General features: G+C 39.8%; 1 long non-coding RNA gene across 4 annotated transcripts in view; it reads left to right on the top strand.

The window, feature by feature from the left end:
* LOC119823866 overlaps positions 1-22,059 on the top strand; it is a 48,934-nt gene extending 26,875 nt beyond the window's left edge. For 2 of the 4 annotated variants that reach the window (XR_005286992.1, XR_005286991.1), the window contains 2 exons: positions 15,411-15,488; positions 22,013-22,051. This is a non-coding gene — a long non-coding RNA (uncharacterized LOC119823866). Of the gene's footprint in view, positions 1-3,408; positions 3,546-4,246; positions 4,497-4,654; positions 4,755-15,410; positions 15,489-22,012 lie in introns of those variants that run through there. The other 2 variants (XR_005286994.1, XR_005286993.1) reach the window with 2 other exon arrangements.
* Positions 22,060-24,938: the final 2,879 nt, after the last annotated feature.

Genomic DNA, 24,938 nt, shown 5'->3' with positions numbered 1-24,938 from the left:
GTGGAATGCATTAGGACATCTCAGCAGAAAGTCAATGTTCAAAGGAGCCGGATCTTTTTGGCTAAGTAGAAAAACATTCCTCTATGGTCAGTTTCCTCCTGAACCTTCTAATTCTGGGACCTCACTGGCAGTGGTGACTTTCAAAGCATCGCATGTCAGTGGCTCTCTGTATATTTTCACGATTTTTCCTTGAACAAAGAAGAATAGACTCACTGACTTTCTTCAGTATTTGAAGCAGTGTAAAGAATAGGAAAGAGTTTTGACTGAGAGTTAATGTTTGCGGATTATGTGAGTATCCTTAATGCTAATGGAACATGGATTAAAATACATATCTGCTAATGTATGGGATATAGCAAACATATGTCAAAAATTGTGCATACTATGTGTGTGCCTGCTATATTTATTAATATCACCCTCTTAAATTTTTTTCATATGTTCTGCCTTGTCACAGAGAGATATTTGAAGCAACATTCCAAAACAGGACAGTATTCTGTGTGTATGTATGTATGTATGTATGTATGTATGTATGTATGTATGTGTGTGTATGTATGTATGTGTGTATGTATATGTATTTTATGTGTGTATATGTGTTTGTATGTATGTATATTTATGTATATATGTATGCACAAATGTTCAAAAGATAAATAGAATATATAAATGTGAACATACATGTGAAAATCTGTGTAAACTTCATGTTCCTCAAAACGTGACTTAACATATGGATTTTGGTACCCATGAAAATGATCCTGGAAGTGGGTATGAAAGAGAATAATAAAGTTCATTTATACATAAAAATCAATGAATGTCTCTTGGATATACATTTTGCTTTGTGTGAACATGAATGCTGTATATTTTGTGGGAATGATGTCATATACTTACTTAAAAGTACATGGATGGAAAGATGTGGAACTGATAAAGGGCTTGCATTTGTGAATAAATATTGGCTAATATGTAACCAATGAATTCAAATAAACTTGTATATGCACATGTATGCTATGGCTAATGGTTATGTGGCCATGAGAGTATCTGTGTCTCAAACAGAGCTTGAATAGTGTTGATACTCTGGAGAGCTTGCATACTCATGGGGAGTATGACACTTGGTGGATTTTTGCAGTGAGCCAAGGAATGTTCTTGTGTTGGTACTCATGGCTTTCCTATCCTAACACAGAAGAATGAAGACTATAAACTTCATCCTAAAAATCATACAGTCCCTATTTTGATGTGGCCGAGCATTTGTTTCAGGTTTCGAAGAGTTACACAAGTAAATATGTTCCATTTTCAATAGTGTGTTACACACACACACACGCACACACACACACACACACCTATACATAGTGTTTGGTGTAAGAACATGACCAGATGACTTACTTTGAACATTTGTGTGATTTATATCAGTGATAAATTTAGGCTGAACAGGCCACCTTGCTTTTTCTGGGACTTTCCTAGGTATTGAGTTAAAAATCCCAGATTCTAGGAGATTCCCCAGTCCTGTTCAGAGCATGTCAATTTGACCCCTCTATCTGGTTTGTGGATACACTGGAGAATGGGGAAACTAAGTCAGCAAGCTACTCAGGACAATGGCTCAGATCCACATTTCTAATCTTAAAAACATTTTTATTTTATGTATGTTTGCCTGACTCCTCTCTCTCTCTCTCTCTCTCTCTCTCTCTCTCTCTCTCTCTCTCTCTCTCTCTCTCTCTCTCTCTCTCTCTCTCTCTGTGTGTGTGTGTGTGTGTGTGTGTGTGTGTACAGATACCAGAAGAGGGCATATAGAAAGTATGGGCCACCACGTGGATGCTGAGAAGTAGATCCCGGGCCTCTGCAGGTTAAGCAAGTGATCATAACAACCGGCCTATTTCTCTATCTTCTGCATTTCATTTTGTGCAAGGGGTTAAAATGTGTTGGATCCTACAAGAAAAATTATTGTCCATGTAAATCTGCTTGTTCCTTTAGCACAGCAAAAAGTAAAAGGGAATCTTTTGCTGCTGGACTCTCTTTGGGATTCCACTATCCTAGACAAACATGTAACCATGTGAAATCAGATTTCTGTGCCTTAGGTTGAACTTCTGTAGTATGAATTCATCATACATTCAGTGAGAAGGCACAGAAGTGAAGTAGGTAATTTCTTATTTTAAATTAAGGATACATGCAATGAATGCTATACTATTGGTGTACATAATACACACACAGTCACACATGCACACACCTATTTCATAGACTGCAGAAAAGTTATATGAAATAGGATTTTTTCTAAAGTTGCACAAAATGTGGTCCTTATCCTAAAAAGTATTCATTTTACTGAGAAAGACACTAAGACTATAATATTAATAACTAGCCTTTTCTAAGAGATGATAGTACTTGTATACTCAGAATAATTTTTAAAAGCAATTCCTTGTTGTCTTCCTTCAGCTGTTTTTTTAGTGATAGCTAGGGGTCTAGCAATGGGTTGGAAGTTAGAGAACACTTCACATGGTGAATCAATTCTTCCATAGAAAGATTGCCTCTGAAGAATGAGGAAGGATACATGATTACAGACTGTATTAGAATCCAACTCTGAGTGTCATATGCATAGGAGAAAGTAGAAGAGAAAATCTGAAAGAGGACAATTTGGAGTCAGTTTAGCAAAAACAGTGCCTGGTTACTATGTAAGATATACGGCTCACTGTTAACAAGGAATTGAGTTATTGTAACTAGTACCTTGCAGTGAATAGAGAAAACTGAAATCCTCATATTAAGGTTGTCTTAATGACATTTATGGCATAGACAGGTTATTTTTAATATAAGCTGAAGGAGGCTATAAGGAGAAGAAAGTAGATCACACTAACATCTTGGGAATTCTAAAAGGCTTCTCAGAGATGAGAAGTCAACAACATGAATTTGCCTTATCAGAGGGTTTGCTAGTAGAAAATTGGGATGGTCTACCACCTTTGCAATTCCAGGATGGAGACAGAGATTTATAGTAACATTCTAGAGAATGGGAATAATAGTGCACATATGAGAAATGGAAACTAGAGATAACAAAGACATTGCTTGAGCCTCTTAATGGCCAGAATCTGATCTTAAATATCCTAACCTCCTTTTAAGACTTAAGTCCCAGAGGACAGAACCCACTGTTCCCATCCTCAGAACACAAAGGCCTGAGTGTTTCTGTTTAGTAAATGCAAAAATAAGACGGAAGATGTGTGAAGTATGGACACAAATTACTCTGCTAAGGAGTTTGTACTTGATCCTGTGGGTAATATGAAATCAGCAAAGAGTTTTCAGAAGGCAAATGAATTGTTCCAAATATGTATTTTAGAACTGTCACTCTGAGTTAAGCAACATGGGGTAAATTTGAAAAAATAGAGGTAGGGACAAAAAAACTATGAAGAAAGATGGCTTAAGTAGTGCCTACTGTCATCCTGATAGCAAGTGTGGGGAGAATGAAGGAAGATTGCCTCAAGAAGAAAGCTGAGCATTATCTTTCCACAGAAGTGAAGTGAATCTTGACAGCTATGCAACTCTGTATCCTAATTCACATGTGAAAATCAATCATTCCCTCCAAGGTAAGAACTCTGGGAAAGAGCTAATAGGCTTTTGAATACTTTTGATAAATTTGTATGTTCATGCTAGTGGTAAAGTGGTATATGGCCATTGAGTGAGATAGGTAGATAGATAGATAGATAGATAGAGAGAGAGAGATGGATAGATAGATAGATAGATAGATAGATAGATAGATAGATAGATAGATAGATAGATAGATAGATGGATGTATAGATGGATGGGTGGATAGATAGATATATAAAGATAGAACACTGTCTTTCATAGAAATATGTCTGAAATTTGTTCACAACCATTCAACCCAGTAGCAGCTTGAATTCGACTAAGTCCGTTATCCTGCTTCCCTCTATCAGTGACATAAAATTAGAGATATAATACCAGTATCATGTAATTTTCAGAGTTTGCAGGTAAAAGTCCCTTTGAAATTCTTGACCAATAGTGCAAACATTAGGTATTGATTTTGCAGACATACTGGACAGAAACTGACATTAACTAATTGAAAGAAAAGATATCTGTCCTAAATTTTGGACCATTAGTTGCATAGACATGAGGTATCTTCTAAACATGTCTTCCCTGTGTTTCATAGCAGTTTCATTTCTAAAGAAAGCTCTTCCCAGTGATGGGGGCATTAAAAAAGAATTCAGTCAGAAGACTAACAAGCTGATGTCTCCATAGCATTACTGACTCTGTTCTAATTTTTTTCTAGAAGGGTTACATTCTGGAGGGAGTTCCTGACTACCTTGCTGATTACAGGTCATAGACTATAAAACACCCCAGGACAAAACCTCTCTATTTACTGCTCTTCCCACGTGTGTGACCCTGTGTCATCCAGCACATGCTCTATTTCAATTAACTTTTCACAGTCTCGTTCTTCCCATTTTTCTTTTGCTATTCAAGCACTGGTCCTTTCTCATCTCGGTAGCTTGTGGAACACTCAAGACCCCATTAAAGTCAATCGACATATGTCCTTGATTAACAAGAAAGATGAATGACAATCAGGGTTGAAGACAATGTAGACCCATGAAATACCTTAAACTCCACTGAAAATAAAAAGGCTTTTGTCCAGAGCCTGAGGTTCCTGCTTCATGGTGAGCAGATGGCTCATAGTCATGGCATGACACCTCCCATTTCCTGTCATATGGAGAAATGGAAATTGAGAGACTCAGCACTGCAGAAGCCTAGCGCTTGGGTGACAACCCTTGAAGATCATTGTGGTAAGTAGCCTCAATTGTCCTCTTGACAGGATAATTGAGAGATGCATAGGGTTAGTAAAACACACTTCTGCATGTGTTTTTGTGGATGTTCCCAGGGACTATTGATATGTAGGATGGCAAGTGATGAGTAAAGACCCACTCTAGGTGTTGGGTGGATTATCCAGTATGTTAGAGGCCTACGATGGAGTAAAAGTGAGATCAGGGTAGGAGTTCCTCTTTCAGTGCCTACGAAAGCCCACCATGACGTGCTTGATGGACTGAATCCAGTGAAACTACGAGCTGAAATAAATGTTTTTGTCCAAATTGTCTAGAGACTAGAAATTTCTAGCAGTGTCCTAAGGCAGAGGGAGTAGATTGACACAGGCTCCAGAGTCCATAGGAAATGGGAGAAGGCCACTGAGGCTGTCATTCAGCGAGTAAGAAGAGAAGAGTGAGCCAGACATGGGGGAGGTTTAGGAGCTGAATTTGTCAGGGTCAGTGTGAAACTATTCAACAACGAAAGTAAGGGGTTAATGTTGTGAATTTGTATTTGTTGAGACAATAACTCTGCAGTGCAAAAAAATGTCAAGAAGGCCAGCAAGTGTGAAATCAGAGATACTAATGGGTGTGTGCTGCGGATAAATCCAGAAAGAACACTGACCTGGATAAGGATAGATATTATGGATATAGATAAAATGATAAATCCAATGTAAAAGTGAGCTCTGCTTCTTGGGAAATGCACCAAGGATTGTTAACTAAGACCCTGACTTTTGAAGAAATCACTTGCACAACAGTGATTCTTCTGATGAGGAAATGTATTTACTGTGGATAGAAGGCATTCCTTTCTGATATCAACACATTTCTCAAGCTCTAATCTGGAATTCTCAGTTCCCACAAAGTTTTGCCTTAGCATGGAACTTCATTTGTTGTGGCTTCTGTGACTTATATGGTGCTTGCTGTGTTAGAAAGAATGATATAACCAATAGAGTGGTAGCTAAGAATGATAAAATGGAGGTACATCATATGACACAGGCCTTTTCCAATCAAGACATCTTCCAATGGGAAACACGGGAAGTGGACTCCTCCACTAAGCTGAAAATGTCCAGTTCTTCTTTCCCAGCTCAGCAGTCAGTTACAAGAATGTTGTGAAATATTATTTTTAAGATGTTTTATATTCATTCATGCTGTGGAACATTTGTTTAATGATGCCTAGATATGTTGCATTCTTTTATGAAGCATTTGTTTGACTCTGTGCTGGAGGAGGAAGTGGGCTGCTTGTTCGTCCTGCTGCTCAGTTCCTGGCTGCCCTACTAGCTTAGCCCCAAAATAACCACACAGAAACTATTTATTAAATCATTGCTTGGCCCATTAGCTCTAGCATCTTATTGGCTAACTCTTACATGTTAATTTAACCCATTTCTAGTGATCTGTGTATCTCCATGTGGCAGTGGTTTACCAGCAAAGATTCAGCATGTCTGACATGGTGGCTCCATGGTATCTCCCTGACTTAGCCCTTCTTTCTCCCAGCATTCAGTTCTATCTTCCCCACCTACGTAAGTCCTGCCCTATCAACAGTCCAAGGCAGTTTTTTTATTCATTAACCAAGAAAAACAACATAGACAGAAAGACCTCCCACACCACTGTGAAGTTGTGCTACTCTGCCTGTCTAAAATATCTGTTTGGTCTAATAAAGAGCTGAACAGCCAATCGTGAGGCAGGAGAAAGGATAAGCAGGGTTGTAGGCAGAGAGAATAAAGAGAAGGAGAAATCTGTGAAGAGAGGATCAAAGAGAGAGAAAAGAAGGGGTCAGCTACCCAACCACAGTCAGACACAGAATAAGAAGGAAAGAAAAAACTTATAGAAATATAGAAAAAGGCAAAAGGTAGATGGAATAATTTAAGAAAAACTGGCAAGAAACAAGCTAAGCTAAGGCTGGGCATTTATAAGTAATAATATGTTAATAAGTCTCCATGTGTGCATTTATTTGGGAGCTGGGTGGTAGGTCCCAAAGAGCCAAAAGAGTAAAGAGAAAATAATCCATACACAATAAAGTAGAGAAGAGCCAGGAATAAAATGAAATAAAAGAAACACTGTTCTCCAAAGCACTCATTGCATGTCTTGAACATATTTTAAATGGCTCTGTCTTCACTCTTGTATTAGTCATGTCTGTACATATTCTTATGCAACATAGATCTTGAGCCATTAGAAAGAGAGGTCATTAAGTGTTCAGTGTCCACAGCTTTGTGTACAATAGACAAGCAGCCCTTTGCGCAGACTACACCAGACTTTGGAGTCAGACTCAAGGGTTTGAATCTCATCATTGTTATTGATTATATTTGTGATACTGGTTGATATAATCTCTTTAACCTCCTGTTTCTCACCTGTGGAGCATAAATATCTATTTTCCAAATGACTCTCAACATCAAGATACCATCTCTGCAAAAGCTTGTGGTGCAGTCAGCATTAATTAAATGATATTCCCTTTTGTTTTTTTTTTTTTATGGCACTTCAATAAATGCTTCCTACGTTTCAGGACTCATCTGCTTTTAAATACTGAAGCACCTTAGGTTCACCTCTGTAGAAACTAATAATACTTAGGCCTGATTTGTGAGTGTAATGGAAAAGAATGGGTAAGGTTAGAGCGATGGCTCAGCAGTTCAGTACTGGCTGCTTTTGTCGAGGATCTGGGCTAGGCTTTTAGCACCCTTGTGGGTAGCTTACAACCTTTTATAAATCCAGTTCCAGTGGACCCAGTACACTTTTTCTGGTCCCTGTGAGCACCAGGCATGCCTGTGATGCAATACTTTCATGTAGACAAAATACTTGTGCACACAGGATAAAATAAGCAAATTCAAATAAAAGAATGTGTAAAATACTCAGTACAGTGCCTGGTACTGTACTCTACAATAGGAAGCAAAGTAAAATTTTAGTGGCATTAGTGATTAGGTGCTTAGCTTTATGTTTTTCATTTTTATTCAGTGATTGCTCAAGAGACCAGTGAGAAGCTGTATTCCTAGTACAGCTTGATTTTTGTTGTTCTTATGATTTGGTTTATTTCAAAAACAAGTGAGATTTGGCCAATAAAGTATAGAGCACAAATTTCTAATCTGATTTGCTTCATAATATCCTAATGGGCTTCCTTTTACAAATTCATTCGACATACATAATGATGTCTACTTTTAAAATATTCAGCGATCATCCTCTTAAGAAACTTAATATGGAATATTACACCTCTTTTAGTCAAAATTCAGAAATTAGGGCCATTGCCGTTAGTGAAAATGAGGATTGAGCATTTAATTTCACAACTACAAATGAAACTCAATGATATAAAAACATGATGCACAAAAAGTCACCTCAATTATTGAAGCAACTGAAACATAGGCGCACATTTTCTCATCTTCTCATTGAGGGGGAGGCCATAACAGCCAAGTCCCATTCTTTGGAAATAAAGTATCTGACAGGCAAGGGGAATTCTCATGAGAGTTTAGGCTGATGTGGCTTTCCAAAATGCCTTCTAGCAAAGAATGACCACACATTCCACAGAAGCATCTCTTGGAGAGATGAAAGCAATTTTTTTTTTTCCTAAGAGAAGCTGACATTGGTTTTTGAATCCCGCAAAGCATATTTAGGTCAATTCTGGATGGGAAAAGCCAGCCTTGGAGATAGATACAAAGGATCTGAAACATATTGATGTTTCATGGGAGAATGTCTTTTAGTCTGAGTCAGAATTCTGCCCAAGTTATTGGTTATATAATACCACTGAATATAGTCAATGGACAGCAATATTGATAACAAACAGCCAAATCTCTAATTACAATTCAGAATCCAAATAACTCTGAAAGAGAAACACGTTTGTGTAATTTGTTGACGATTGATTTGGTAACTGAAGTCACTGATGGTCTCTGAAATCTATATCAGTCTTAGGGTGAATCTTCATGTCTTTTTTTTTTAAAAAACAAAACAAAACAAAACAAAACTATCTTTTTTCCTTTTACATGTCAGTCCCAGTTTCCACTCTTTCCTTTCCTCCCATTCCCTTTACCTTTCCTCCCATTCCACCTCACTCACTCTTCAGAAAGGGTAAGGCTTCCCATGGGGAGTCAACAAAGTCAAGCATAATGCTTTGAGGCAGGATCAAGACCCTCCTCACTATATCTGAGCAAGGTATTTCTCCAAAGAGAATGGGTCCCAAAAAGCCAGTACAAACAGTAGGCATAAATCCTGGTCTCACTACCAGTGGTCCCACAGTCTGTCCCAGATTTACAACTGTCACCCACATTCCTGAAAAAAATTGGGAGCCTTAGGATGAGGGAAGAAAGGAGCAGAGGAGAAGGAACGGGGGAAGAGAACTTAAGGGAACAGGATAGTCGAGCTGGGAAAAGGACAGAGAAGGAAAGAGATGTTGTCATTCACATGAATGGTGTTGGGACAGTACAAGGCATTAACTTATCCCATAGTCCAAGGCAATGGCAGCATAGATCATACAACTGAGGTCCTGTGCAGTTGGATTGCCATTATAACAGGGAAACAGGGACACTTCATGCTTTGTTTTAAAACCCTGTATATTATAGAAATTACTAGAACCTTTGGATATATTCTTATTTTCAGAATTTGGAATGCTGTCTGGCCTTGAGTATTCAAACATTTTTTTTTTTTGTTTCCTTTTTTTTTTTTTTGTCCTTTTTTTTTTCCTCATGGTTTATTTTTTTTTTATATTTAAAAATTTCCATCTCCTTCCCTCCTCCTCCCCCCTCCCTCCCCTCCTTCTCCCCTTTCTCTCCCCTTCTTCTCCCCCTTCCCTCCCCTCCCCTCCACCCATACCTCACCTCCCTCCCTCTCAAGGCCAAGGAGCCATCAGGGTTCCCCACTCTATGCTAAGACCAAGGTCCTCCCAACTCCCCCCAGGTCCAGGAAGGTGATCGACCAAGCTGAGAAGGCTCCCAAACATTTTTAGAGTAGTCAAACAATAAATAACTAACAGGGGAGGAATATGTTTTTGTCTTGGCAAGCAAGAGAAATATAAAACCACAAACAGAATACATAAATTTAGCCAATTCTAGACAAGAAAAACTCCATCCTTTTGGGAGGAAATGGTGTTCAATTATGAGATTTACTATATGCTGGAGAGTAAAAATTATATTTTAGGTTCCCATCTTCCTTATTTGGGCAGAAATTCTTTTATTTCCTGGAGAAACCTCAGTGACTTTGTGGGAAATTTTATGTTTTCTTTGGAGATCCAAAATAAATCTACACAACAGAAATCTCACAGATCTGTATTATTTTAGAAAATTGACTGAAATTTTGATAAAACTACATGACAGTTTTCCTGAGATTATCCTGGCTTATGGTGGATATCTGTCTTGGTATATGCATTGGTATCTTCTTCCTTCTCTCTCAGAAATGATGCATTTGGAATTTTAAATTCCTGGGTGAATATTAATTAATAGAGCACTCAGTAAAATACAGAAATATAATCTCTAGAGTATAGTTTGAGTATCAAAATGAGAAATGATGTAAATATTCAAAAGCAAAGAACCAGATATGTTACTGAAGGAAACCCCGTGCATGAACATCATGTGGTTACTGAAATAATACTCTAAACTGGTATCTACTAGGAAAGATGCACAGGGTACTGTGACAAAGGCAGGTATGTAACATTATTTTCCTGATTCATTCTTCCCAAAGAAAAAGAGAGGAGAATGAACAGGGAGAGAAAGGAAAAGAGATACAGGGAGGAGTGGAGAAAGGAGGAAAGGAGGGGACCTCCTAAAACTGAGAAGCTTCTGTAAAGCAAAGGACACTGTCATTACGACAAAAAGGCAACCTACTTACTGAGAGAAGATCTTCACCAACCCCGCAACAGACAAAGGTCTGATCTCCAAAATATATAAAGAATTCAAGAAACTAGATTTTAAAATGCTAATTAACCCAATTAAAAAATGGGGCACTGAACTGAACAGAGAATTTTCAACTGAAGAAGTTCAAATGACCAAAAGATTCTTAAGGTCCTGCTCAACTTCCTTAGCGATCAGGGAAATGCAAATCAAAACAACTTTGAGATACCATCTAACACCTGTCAGAATGGCTAAAATCAAAAACACCAATGATAGCCTTTGCTGGAGAGGACGTGGTATAAGGGGAACACTCATTCATTGCTGGTGGGAATGCAATCTTGGGCAACCACTTTGGAAATCAGTGTGGCGGTTTCTCAGGAAATTCGGGTTCAACCTACCCCAGGACCCAGCAATAACACTCTTGGGAATCTACCCAAGAGATGCCCAATCATACTACAAAAGCATTTGTTCAACTATGTTCATAGCAGCATTATCTGTAATAGCCAGAACCTGGAAACAACCTAGATGCCCCTCAATGGAAGAATGGATAAAGAAAGTCAGGTTGGAATTCTTAAGTGAACTCCAGGAATCCCTTTTTGCCTTATTCTATAGGGTCAACCAGACTTACCCTTCATGGTTTCATCATTGAATAATTAATCAATGAAAAAGAAATGATAGCTGAAGCCTTGTCAGCAGCATATTGATTTGCCCATTGAGCTCTGTTCATGTTCAATGAAGGTGGCAGAAGCCGTGACTGCACTGAGAAATGACCAACCAAGGACATGTTCAAACACTTTACTGGTCTTTTTCTCAGTTACCATGCTTGTTTTGTAAACTGATGCTCAGGTTGTTAACGCATGAATCTATATAATCCTCCACATATTTGTAAGTAATTGAGGAAAACCTCCTTTTGACCACATTCTGTGTGAACACAGACATGTACCTTCATCTCTGTAGGATTCATAAAACAAGCTTTGCATTAAGTGTAAAAACAGACACTAAAATCAGTCAAGGAATGGCATAGTTAATCACTGGAGAATTAGGGCTCTGATGACTTTTTTTTTTTCTCATGGTTTATTTTTTTTTATATTTCAAAATTTCCATCTCCTTCCCTCCTCCTCCCCCCTCCCTCCCCTCCTCCTCCCCCTTCCCTCCCCTCCTTCTCCCCCTTCCCTCCCCTCCCCTCCACCCATACCTCCCCTCCCTCCCTCTCAAGGCCAAGGAGCCATCAGGGTTCCCCACTCTATGCTAAGACCAATGTCCTCCCAACTCCCCCCAGGTCCAGGAAGGTGATCGACCAAGCTGAGAAGGCTCCCACAGAGCCCGTCCATGAAGAACAATCAGAGCCCAGAGCCATTGTCCTTTGCTTCTCAGTCAGCCCCCGCTGTTGGCCACATTCAGAAAGTCAGGACCGTGAGGGAACCTCCAGCTGGCGACAGATGGGGAAGGTGACTGAGCCCCACATTGGAGCACTGGACTGAGCTCCCAAGGTCCCGATGAGGAGCAGAAGGAGCGAGAACATGAGGGAGAAAGTCAGGAACGAGAGGGGTGCGTTCACTCATGGAAACGGTGGGACAGAACTAATGGGAGATCACCAACTCCAGTTGGAATGGGACTGATGGATCATGCGACCAAACCCGTCTTTCTGATGACTTTTGTTATGAGTCCCAGCTCTGTATTGGTTTAATATGAGAACTTGGGCACAAAACTAAACTTGCATATGTCTTAGTTTTCTTAAAACTTGTAAAATTACTGTGAAAATAATAAATTTTTTTACTGAGTCTTTGACTGAGTTAGGATAAGATTTTTTTTTATAATATTAGCTCTTAAAAGTATCCAGGTAAAATAAACTTTACTATTCCTGCTTCTCAGGATTCTTTATATGATCTAGTTCTTGTCTGGGTTTTGTAGTTTTACTTTCTATTTTATTTCACAGACACTGATCAGACATTGATAGATTGTTACCACCACTTGTCATCTACTGATATTCACTGTTCCTAACTTTCCCCATTATAAAACTCCCCATCATTATCTGGGTAGCTAGGCAAATTCTAAGGCTAACTTAAAGACAGATGTGACCATGAGAACAAATGGAAAGAAGTACCAGAGGAACACACACATGAGGGAGAGAAGGGGTGCTTTACATCATTTTACCCTCTTGACATTGATGATAGAGACAAGCACTTCAAACTGTAATTGGGAAGATAGAAGTGAAAGAAGGCAAGACGGAGAGATAAAAGGATGCCAAGACTGTCCTCTAATTTCATTTCAGAGCAAAGTAATTCAGCTCTTCACTCAAGAGTCTCTAAGAAGGAATTCATAGTCATGCATGTATCAACTATAAATAATGTTATTAAAAGTGTATTAAAGAGAAGTCATGGTTTTGAATTCTGCCCTGTACCTTCTTGAACACCTGATATGGCCTGGAGAATCCACTCTCTATGCTTTACTTTATCTGCATGATGTATTCAACACCAACACTTGCATGTCATGAAATGATTCTCATAAAGCAAAAAAAAAAAATGTAGAAGCATCATGAAAAGTTAAAACCTAGAAAATTCATAATGTATTTCTCTAATTTGTTTCCCTGACTGTAGGTAGCTATTGACTCAGATTTAATGGAAGAGAACTCTCAAATGGAAACGAAAAGGCTGCTAATATGCCAGTTGGCAGGACATCCCCCTGGGGTTGACAGGGTGCATTTATGCATTTGTATCTAGTTTTGCACCTGCCTCCAGCCCAACCCTTTCCCTCTGTGGAGAGACACAAGCCTGCTATTTATCAGCCTTTCCATGCCTTTGAGAATGTGCTGCTGCTGCAGTCTATTGCAACAGGCGGTTGGTTGGCAAGGCCAATGGACACCTGTTGAGGTTGAGTCATTCCTATTCACAGGATGTGCCTTGCAGCCTGCATGTAGCGTGTTCAGTTAAGGATAAGAGGCTTGACTTACCCAATATGGTGCAGCTGATGCTCTCATTCATTGGCAGCTCTTGGAGGAAACCAGAGAGCCATGGTCTAATTTCACTTGCTCTTCGTCTTCCTTTATGCCAGATGGATGACTGCAGTGGCGTGCCCATGCACATTTGTTCAAGATCATGGACCTCACAAGGAATTATGTTGGGCTTGAAGGAAATAAACCTTTTAATGAAAATTAAGATGAATGACGGTGGCCTTGGTAGGACCTCATCCAACCCCTGTTGCTTTCTTTTTGTGTTGCCAGTTTTGTTAGCAACTTAGGTTGAAGTTCAGGCCACTGTAGATTAAAAAATGATCCCATAGGAAAAAAACAAAACAACAACCAAAACCCCTTGATCTTAGCTGATGTTTTTGTAATAACTAATCTGTAACTTTTGCATTTTTACATGAACCAAATAGCTATCAATATTTCTACTTATAGGACAGTCTAAATTATGCTTTTCTCAGTTGCCTCTCCATAATTTCAAGTTAGAAGGGATTTTTGATTGATATGAAACACAACTAGAAGTGGAAACTTAGGGCTTTTAAAATAAGTTCCCTATTGGCTTAAGTAATATTCAAAGAAAATATTGTAGGAATGTGGAGGATAAATTCTCCAAGTTACTTAGTTTACTCCAGTTCTTTCTTTAGAAGTTGTATTTTCTTCTATATTGAATTAATTCTCTCTCTCTCTCTCTCTCTCTCTCTCTCTCTCTCTCTCTCTCTCTCTCACACACACACACACACACACACACACACACATACCTGTAGAAGACAAAACCTTATTATTAAAGAAAAAACTAGAGAATGCAATATGAAAGCATGAACCTGTTTTTTCTCTGCTGCTTTAACCTGACCAGCCCAGTTAGGCACAGCAGTGTTGAAACTATAGGGTTTTCTAGTAACACTACAGCCTACACTGGTCTGCTCACTCAGTAACATTGGAGCTTCATTCAGAAACATCCCACAAAGCAAACCTTTAACAAATCCATATTTTTCCTGAAAATGAGTCCATCAGATGTAAATATAAGGGTAAACATTTGAACTCCATACTTGAGAGAGGGCAGAAACATTCATTTTTAAGGGCTTTAAGTTTTGTTGAGAAAGAGAGAACATGACTTTTTTTTTCTACCGTGACCATGGTCAAATAAAGAATTGTTGAAACATAGAATAGGTAGAAATCTTTATTTGTATCTAGGTGGGACTAAGTTTGAAAACTTGCTCTTCTTTCTAATGCTTATTTTTCTTTTAAATTATGCGTATTCTTCTGTCTGTTTGTGGGTATGTGCATTTAAGTGCAGCACCGATGAGGGCCAGAGGAGGGCACTGTACACCCTAGAGCTAGAGTTGCAGGTGGTTACTAGCTGCCAGGTATGAGTGCTGGGAACTGAACTTAGGCCCTCTTCATAGGTAGTTTGTGCTCTTAAGTGCTAAGCCATCTGTCTCCTTGATCTTCCATTCACTAGAGGTGAGGCAATCTTTCTTTTTTTTCTGATAGAAGGGATATCCTGAGACTCAAACTTTCCTTCAAATCTGGAAATGAAGAATTATGTTGAGAACTAACTTTGAAGCCAGAAAGACCTCTGCTTGATTAATCTTGGTCAGGTTTTACATTTGAATAGAAAAAAATGTGTATATGCCTGTCACCTTAAAGTCTTACTTTGGATAGTTAATGAGAGATTGCAGATGGACCAGGAGTTAATGTACAGTAAATGATAAATAATGTCATTTTTAAAACCAATTCCCTTGGTTTAAAACCAATCTTGGTCATTTTTATGGACCAAAAATTACATTCCATTTCACTCATTTATAACATGATGTTTTCCATACCCTATCAGCATCTTCTCTACTGATGCTTATTCCAGAATATCTGATTCGTTTTTCTCAGGTTAATCTTCAGGCCATCATCAGATTGTACTGTTATTCTACAAGACCAGTACCTGATCTTGGGACCCATTATCACTGGGTGAGTTCATGCTTATGTCTGGTTATTATTTAATTTAGCAACTATTCACTGAGCACTTAGTATGTGTCAGGCAAGTGTTTACTATACAGCCTTGTAATTGCTATCTCTGAACTTCAGTGACTCCACTTAGCTTAAGAAACCTTGACTCTTGAGCTAATAGAATTAAATGATACTATCGAGTTATCTCAGGTGGGTTTCCTAGAAACAGTCTGAGATGGGGACAAATGCACATGTGATTAACTGGATGTGTATTTGCATGAGAAGCAGGAGAGAGAGTGAGGGAAAAAAAAGAAGAGGAAAAAATTCTACAAGGCTATGGATTTAGATGAATTCCTACTTCAGCTTTATTCTATAGGGGTGGGCAAGTGACTGTGGAACTTAAAAGTTCCATCATAATCCATAGTGACTAAGGCCAGGTCAGTAAAAGAGGAGGTCAGAGGATGTTACAGCCACAAGTTTCTAGAGATAGCATCATTGTTCTAGAGACATCCTCTGGTCAAATTTGTAAGTAAAAGATCAAGGCTAAAATATCCACAGCACGGGAGGACAGAAACATCAAATATAAAAGAGGGATCCTAGGAGCCCTGGTTAAGGCATCTGTAAGTGCCCTTTGTGATTGTTACTGAAGACAGCTAGAGAAGCCAGCAGGTGAATGGTACGAGCAAAGTTCTCAGAATTGAGTCTAAGCACAGGGGCTCATATGGATGTGTGCTAAGCCGGAGTGAAAAGAGACTGCTTGCGGGATGATGTCAGTGGATACAGCTCAGGAGGATATACAGGAGGAAGCAAAGCAAAGATCGCATTCCAAAAGTGGTCCTTGACAGGAAAGATTTGTCCAAGACCACCATCCAAAACAAACTCCCTTGTTTCACCGTCCAGCCTGCCAGGAGGGCAGTTGGTGGTTTCTATTGGGAAAAATTAAGAACTTGCCTTCTGAGTGTCATTAGGGTATAGCATGACAAACCGAGGTTTGATGTGGTGAATTGAGGATGAAGTTCCCTCTTCCCAGGCAATCATCCAAACACTCTGTTCTTGTTAATAATCCTCTAGCAGGGCCAGAGAAGCGCACACTACAAATGTGTAGATTGATATCAGCATGTGCTGGGAACAGCTCCAAACCGAGCTTTCAGCAGTTTGTAAGGATGTATATGAGGCACAAAGCAAAGGGTATAGATTGGGCTGACCCTGGAAGAGGGAGGAAATGTTCTGTTCTTTCAGGGTGTTGCCATTTGATTTTGTTTAGGGGCCCCTCGGATCAGCAGGCAGACTCGGGAAAAGTGATGATTCAAAATGTTGAAATCAGAAAGAGCATCTTGCTAAAACCTCAGCTATTCTGTGGATAAAGTTATGACACGTTAAAAATGAGAGCAAGAGGGAGCGAGATTAACTGCAATCTTCAATGCTTCCAGCTGGGGGAAAGGCATTGATTCAACCCTTAGATTGCTAATAGCAGGTGTCTTATGTGATGGATGCCAACTCACAAAGGCATGTTTGGCTTTAATCCTTCCCCAACTGTTCTGTTACAGAGACCATGAGTTTGGGAATCCTTCTAGAACTTCATGTTCCTTTTAATTTTGGTTCACAGAAGTCTGACCACCCTGTCACTTGGTCACTTCCCAAAGACAATGGAACTTTATTGACAGGCAGGTTTCCAGTTAGGTGCAGATTTTCTTTATCTCTGCTACCATCCATGCTGGTGAGGCATCCAGGATACACGGTCAAAGGATGGAGGGTTTGTTCTTGTTTCTCTCGGGTGTAATGAAACACTCCTGCTTCTCCTTTCCTTTACTGACACAGGGGTTGAAGAGAGACTTGGAAGTGAAAGAATTCTGCAGTACTAGCCTGCTTCCATGTTTTAGGAAAGGATGGGGCGGGCAGTTAGAATAGAAGGACTACAAGTTCAACACGTCCACTTAAACATGTTTGCTAAATGCATAGCTTTCTTGGAGCTGGCACTCTCTATGAATCTGAGCTTCTCAACCTGTTTTGGAACTTGAGAAGAGGTTCTTAGTTAAAAATCAATATGATTAAAATGTTTTCTGGCAGCTTACACTCTTCCATTAACTACTTATATGAATCTCTATCTTCTTGCTAAGAAAGGGCGACAGAAGTGGTTAGAAGAGTGTCCACAGATTAGGGGTCAGGAGGTGTATTGCTCGTGTTCCCTCACTGCCAGTTCCTTGGAGAATGACACTTGCATTTCCAGCCTTGGGATTCTACTGTCAATGTGCTATGAGTTAGCTTCTTTGAAATTATTAGCACCAAACCCATAAAATATAAGAGCACACATGACAACACATGTATTATTGCCTGTCTTAAAGCTGTATGTCCTCAGCCGGGCGGTGGTGGCGCACACCTTTAATCCCAGCACTCGGGAGGCAGAGGCAGGCAGATCTCTGAGTTTGAGGCCAGCCTGGTCTACAAGAGCTAGTTCCAGGACAGGCTCTAGAAACTACAGGGAAACCCTGTCTCAAAAAACCAAAAAAAAAAAAAAAGCTGTATGTCCTCACTTTAATTTTATTAAGCCTCCAATGACAGTTCTCAACTAAGGCTATACTCTCAGTTATTGGAGTTTATTGTTTGGATGGGTTTGGGATCAATCCACGATATGATGAGAAGAAAGTTCAGAGGAGGGAGACACAAGAAACCTCAGAGAAGCATCTTATCATGAAGACAGAACTGTAAAAGAGGAGCAGAGAAAAATGCCAGAACTGAACTTCAGACAATGACCAAGTACTGGGCAAGAAGATGGAAGCTTTTTAAATTTTTTGAGATTATAATGTGATCACATCATTTTTCCCCTCCCTTTTTCCCCCTTGCAAACCCTCCCATATACATCTCCTTCTTCTCTTTTGAACTCATAGACTCTTTTTCATTGCTGTTACATACATATATATGTAATATATATACATATACATATTTGACACAATTAATATATTACATATTATATAGAGATATGCATAAATACAACTGTGCAATGTTACTGGTATGTACATTTTCAGGGCTGACCATTGGCATTGGATGATCAGTTGGCGTGCCCTTCCCTGGGAAAACTATTGCTCCCACTGTCAGCATTCCTTAGTTACCTCAATTTTTTGTCTAGGGTTGAGGCCTCATGCACTTTCCCCCTCCACTTTGACATGTCTATAGTGTCCTCGGCGCTCAGCTCATGTCAAGGCAGGCATTTTGGTAAGATTTTTGATTACTTTATCTGGCAGCATGGTGACAAAGAAGATCACATCCCTGCACTAAAAACACTCTGTGTGGTCTGTACAACCATCTTCTACAGAACTGCCAACATAGGAAGTAGTCCGTGCCCTTCCAGATTGTGGTATAGCCAATATCTGTACTCCCTTGTTGTATTTTACGCCTGTGCTATTTTATTTTCCATGCAATGCATAGAGCTTTGTGTAGCTCCTGATAGAAGGTATATTAAGTAAAAGTGTTTTCTCAGACAATGCTATAGAATAAATAAATATCCACATTTATGGGTGTAAGAACCAATGGAGAGAGAAATTTGTTGAAAGAGGCACATGATCAATAGTAATATGGCTGATATAAACTCTGGCCACATTGATCCCGAGGTCCCTGTTCTCTGAAGAGTGCCACTTGCTTTTTAGAACTTCCTTAACGTTTTATCCTTGACTCTTTCAGTGAATGTTGTGCACTTTCCATTTAATTCTCCTTTTTTAAAGGTCAGATTGCACTCAGAAGTTCTTGTCTTGCCTTCCTGAGACCATGAGCCGGGGTCTGACATCAGGACATCTGACAGAGCAGGGGCTTGATCTGGCTCCATTCCCTCAAATGACATGCTCACTTTCTCCCACAGATGTTAGGCACAGCCTAGAGGACATGGTGACATTTGGCATCTGCAAAAGGCCATTGTAATTCCTCGGTCACAAGCACTGCCATTCATCCTGTAATATCCATTTAAAATAGTACCGTATTCTGACCTTTGTTCCGGGAGATAAACAGTATTTAGGAGGATAGGTTTGGCCCCAGGCTTCCTTGCTGAGTGAGGAGATAAAACAGAATTCAGGTTTCATCACATTAGACCTGCAGAGTGCAAAGGAAAGTTAATGTATCTGATTTTATCCCTCTTAAATATTGCTTAAAGTAGCATTGCCCTTTTTCTCTGCATTCATGTTCTCTCTCTTTCTCTCTCTCTCTCTCTCTCTCTCTCTCTCTCTCTCTCTCTCACACACACACACACACACACGTGCGCACGTGCGCACGTTTGGAGGGAAGGAGAGAGATAAAGATAGATAGATAGATAGATAGATGAGAGAGAGAGAGAGAGAGAGAGAGAGAGAGAGAGATATTTAAGTGTTCCTAAAAACTTAAGCTATAGTTGTACCTATACATGAATTATTGTCTAGGCTTCTTGGAAGACAAGGAAAAACATTTATTTAATCTGAGTAGCTCCCATCACAAGAAGATAAATTTAGTATCTAGTATATTGTTGGGAAGAATTAGCACAGATAAAATACATTATTTATTATATGTACTTGTATTTATGTCCCATTTGACCAATTACTACAGCCTTAATTTGCTGTTATTGTTCATGCTTTAACAGGGATCTGAATTATACGTGAGAGGAACTTATATTGAATTATTCCTGCTAATGATATATAACTTTGTAATCTTTTTCATGCTATCAAGAATGACAAGAAATATTCCAAAATTTGGACTGATCAATGACTATAATGAATGGTAGTACCTTGGTTCTACAGAGGATTTTCAAATAAATAACTTAGAATTATTTAGACCAAGTCTTAGAGAGTCACACTTCCCTTCCAGAAAATCAGCAGACTTTGTCACCTCTTGTAGCTCCGTTCTGGTGGTAGCGTCATCCGAAACAGACAAAAACACCCCGAAGTGAATTTGATCGGCAACAGCAAGGTTGAGACTTCATCTTACACTGCCATAAGAGCATGTGTGTTGGGACACGATGTTAGTACAAGTTAGGAACACAAACCCAACACTTCCTCAGGTGAGAGGTAGGGAGTCATCACTTCAGTTTCAGCCAACTAGCGAAAAGGCAAATTCTGTAGGAAGCAAAAAGCTTTCAAATACGAATGCAGGGTGTCCATCCCTTTAACACCAGCTGTGAGTGATACAGAATTTCTTGTAATAACAAAGGACATATCACACAAAACCTGGAGTTCAGACTCCATCCAGGGAGCTGTGAAAAGTCACCCAATAATTTTGAGAACTACAATGACATGTTCAGGTCTTCAAAATATCATTCTGACAACACTACAGAGTAGATGTGCACGGCGACAATGGAAATGGGATTGTGGATCAGAAGAAAACAAAACGGCAAAAGACAGATGTCAAATAAATTAAAGAAGTGAAGTATGTGGGATTTTTATAGTATTCAAAGATGGGGTTGGTAATTGGAAAAGAATAAAAATGAAAATGGGAGCCTTAGTATGATTTTAGACTTTTAGCAGGGCAACTTGGTAGGCGTTTAGTCTTTTTTTTTTTTTTTTTTTTTTTTTTTTTTTTTTTTTTTTTTTTTTTTTTTTTTTTTTTTTAGTATAATATGGGCTGGGGCGATTTCACAGTCTGGTAAGTGAATTCAATCCCAAGAACCCACATTAAAAAGCAAGGCGTGCTTGTTATTCCAGTTCCAGGTAGATATAAACAAGGTGGATCCCTGAGGCTTCCTACCCAGCAAGTCTGTCCTATTGACTTCATGCCAGTTAGAGATCTGTGTCTCCAGCAAAGATAACAGGTGGACTCTCCATCAACACTGGTGGTTATCATCTGGTTTCCCATTCTTACAGTTCCCTGCAAATACACACACATATACACAGAGAGAGACAGAGAGCAGGGAGGGGCAGAGAGAGACAGAGAGGGATAATGTGGTAAAGTTCACCTTTTCTTTTCTTTTTTTTTTTAGAATTTAAAGGGTGATATTTTTATTAATTAAATGTATTTATTTTACATCCAGACCTCAGTTTTTCCTCCCTTCTCTCCTTCCAGTCCCTCCCCCACATCCCCACTGCAATTGCAATCCATTCCTCCTCTGTTTCTGTTCAGAAAGGGGTAGGCCTGCCATTGATATCAACAAACATGGCATATCAAGCTGCAGTAGGACTAACTAAGCACCTCTCCTTGTATTAAGGCTGGGCAAGGCAACTCAGTATGAGGAATGCATTTTCTTTTTTTTTTTTTTTTTTTGGGAAGTAGACAAGATTGCCGGACAAAAAATGGGAACAGGGGGGTGGGGTGGGATGGGGGGATGGGAGGATGGGGAGAGAAAAGTGTGAAGTGGAGGATGGGAAGAGCTTGGGGGAATAGGATGGTTGGGATATAGGAAGGGTGGATATGGGAACAAGGAATTATATATCTTAGTTAAGGGAGCCATTCTAGGGTTGGCAGAGACTTGACTCTAGAGGGGTTCCCAGGTGTCCAGGAAGATGCCCCCAGCTAGGTCCTTGGGCAGCTGAGGAAAGGGTGCCAGAAATGTCCAGATCCTATTGCCATACTCATGAATATCTTGCATATCACCATAGAACCTTCACCTGGCATTGGATGGAGAAAATGACAGAGCCCCACATAGGAGCACCGGACTGAGCTCCCAAGGTCCTGATGAGGAGCAAAAGGAAGGAGATCATGAGCAAGGAAGTCAGGACCATGAGGAGTGCGTTTACCCATTGAGACGGTGGGACAGATCTAACGGGAGACCACCAAGTCCAGTCGGAATGGGACTGATGGAACAGGGGACCAAAACGGACTCTCTGAATGTGGCTGACGGTGGAGGAGGACTGAGAAACCAAGGACAACGGCAATGAACGTGAACTCTACAGCATGGATGGGCTCACTGAGAGCCTTGTCAGTTTGGTTGCTCACCTTCCTGGACTTAGGGGGAGCTGGGAGGACCTTGGACTTAACATAGTGAAGGGAACCCTGATGGCTCTTTGTCTTAGAGAGGGGAGGAGTGGGGATATGAGTGGAAGGGAGGGGAGGGAAGGGGGGGAGGAGGGGAGAAGATGGAAAATTTTAATAAAAAAAATGAGAAAAAAAATAAAGTTCACCTTTTCAAGGATTGCTATGACTGCCCAATAAAGAGCTGACACCAGTGGAGTCAGGACAGATGCTTCAAGACAACTCGGAGATGACCATGGTGGTCTGGGAGGCATGATGGAGTCCAGATATGATCATACAGTGAAACTGAACTCTTGTGAAGAAGGAGGAGGAGGAGGTAGAGGAAAAGGAGAAGGAAGAAGAGAAAGTGGTGGTTGGCAGTTTTAAATGCTAAAGAGACAGTGAATAAAATATGCAAAGATGTAGCCTGTTTCTTCTTCATTGTTCTCAATCTTAGATCGTTGTGATTCCATTTACAAGAGCTCAGGAACCAACACAAGAAGTCATATTCAAGTTCTCTATTGTAGTCACAGCCATTATATAATCAATTATAACATCTCGTTTCCCCTAACAAAAATTGATACCCCTAACTCATCAATGTGTTACCAACTTAATTGTATTATTTCTTTTTATGAAACACCAAGAGTTTTGTATCCCTTTTAAAAAATAGATTTAATTATTTTTCCTGTAAACTTTGGCTTTGTAAATTGCTCTGTTACTAGAGATCCCCAAAATCCCTTCCTTCTGCGATACTCCTTGAGGCCCCTGTTCCATCCACCCATTCCCTTTCTTTAATCACTCTACTTACTTGCCTGCACCAAGCTTTGAGCTTGCATTGCTTTACTCACTTCTCCCAATATCTTCCTTCCCATATTTTGTTTAGTTTTTTCTCATTTCACAAATCATTACGGAGATTTTAGCTAACTGCTCCAAAAGAAAGAAGGGAGTCTTCTCCAAGTCAATTCTCTATGCCCATATTTTGCTTTATTCTCTACAGCACTCACTTTATGGACATAACTATATGCAGTCTCTCACACCACTAGTACATCAATTTTTCGGAACAAGAATATACTCTGCTTGGCTTACTGCACTGTCTGAGAGCCATTGTATCAATGATAAAAGAGTTTCTTCTAGCCACAGTGGGAAAATAATGTATCTTCTCTATTTATTTATTCTACATGAAACCTCATGTTTGGGTATGACTGTATAGAGTTGAGACATTGCCTAATCCTAGATTGATCTTTGTGACTAGAAAGTTAGGATGTCCTAAACGGAAGGGTTGGATTGTGTTTCTATCCTGAAAGATAAGACTCATTAATCTTGAGACACAGGAAGTGAGAGTGGGCTATATTACCCCTGAAAGGAAATTTAGGCGCAGCTTTTGAAAGGAGATCTTAAATTTGTGATCTTTTACTTAGCTAAGCAATATAAACATTGATTAAAAATTAGTTCAAAACTATAACTACAATGTTTGGCACATGGCAGTGGAAGGGTAATGTGCTCTGAAACTTCATAGTACCTTGGCACATGCATGTCTATGAAGAGAAAACAAGCAAACTCCTGGAAATCTTTGGTAGACAAAACAGTATAAGGAAGCTACCATATGTATTAAATACAGAAGACCATGAGAGAAGCTACCATGTGTAGTAACTAGAGAAGACCGTGAGAGAAGAGGACTTGGTCTGAAGTACTGAGGAGAAGAGGTGACAGTTAAGTATGAGATAGTCCCGTTTTTCAGCTGAACATATCCCCTGCTCAGTGCTAGAGTTTACAGAGAAGTTTTTATCCAGTAAGAGAGAAATATAAAATTGAATCTTAAGCCTTTCTGTTCTTACCATTGTCTTTAGCTTGCTGTGAAGACTTGAGGGAAAAAGAGAACAAACATCCCCAGTAGAGCTAATCCTCTTGAGGAGAAAAGTTACATAAGTGTGTTCAGTGATAGAGTCTCCTCCCACTTAACTTACAACAAACCCTAGGATGTCCAGTCTATGTCGGTTGTGAATGCTAACAGCTAGGTCTTTCTATATATTCAGCATCTCCACCTGAGGGAAGACGTCATCGAACTGGGAATGTGGGACTCAGCTTGCTTACAGTGGCGCAAATGTCCTTAGTGCTCAGGGTCTGAGCAGTTCTGTCCTGGTCCGTTTGTAAAGTGTGGCCTCAATGTGTATTTGTAACAGTCAGGGAGGTCAGCGGAGGCAACAGACAGAGCGGTGGACGGGGAAAGGAAAGGGGCAAGTATGAAGCAAGCAGGAGAAGGGGCTGCTGGGCTTGTTAATGACATCTGGGGAATAGCACGCATCACACGTGCAGCTCTTTATAGAGCTTGCTGGGTTAATGAGCTATGATAGCCTGGACTTACAGAACATCAGAACATGTTCAACGCTTAACGGTGCTCTCTGGGGCAATGAACTGTAATAGCATGGTTTTACAGAACATCAGAGTTCATGGATCACCCAAGCTAACTTCCTGGGTATCTAAAGAGCAAGTTGAGGGGTCATTGCAGGGGCCCTATGTATGTAAAGTATGACATTTGGTAGTCAGTGTGTTTGATATTTTTGATTAAACATTTCT

This window comes from Arvicola amphibius, chromosome 9 (genome assembly GCF_903992535.2).
Source record: "Arvicola amphibius chromosome 9, mArvAmp1.2, whole genome shotgun sequence".
In the NCBI taxonomy this organism is placed as follows: domain Eukaryota; kingdom Metazoa; phylum Chordata; class Mammalia; order Rodentia; family Cricetidae; genus Arvicola; species Arvicola amphibius.
Note: the sequence above shows the minus strand (reverse complement) of the source record. Positions and strands in the feature narration are given on the sequence as shown.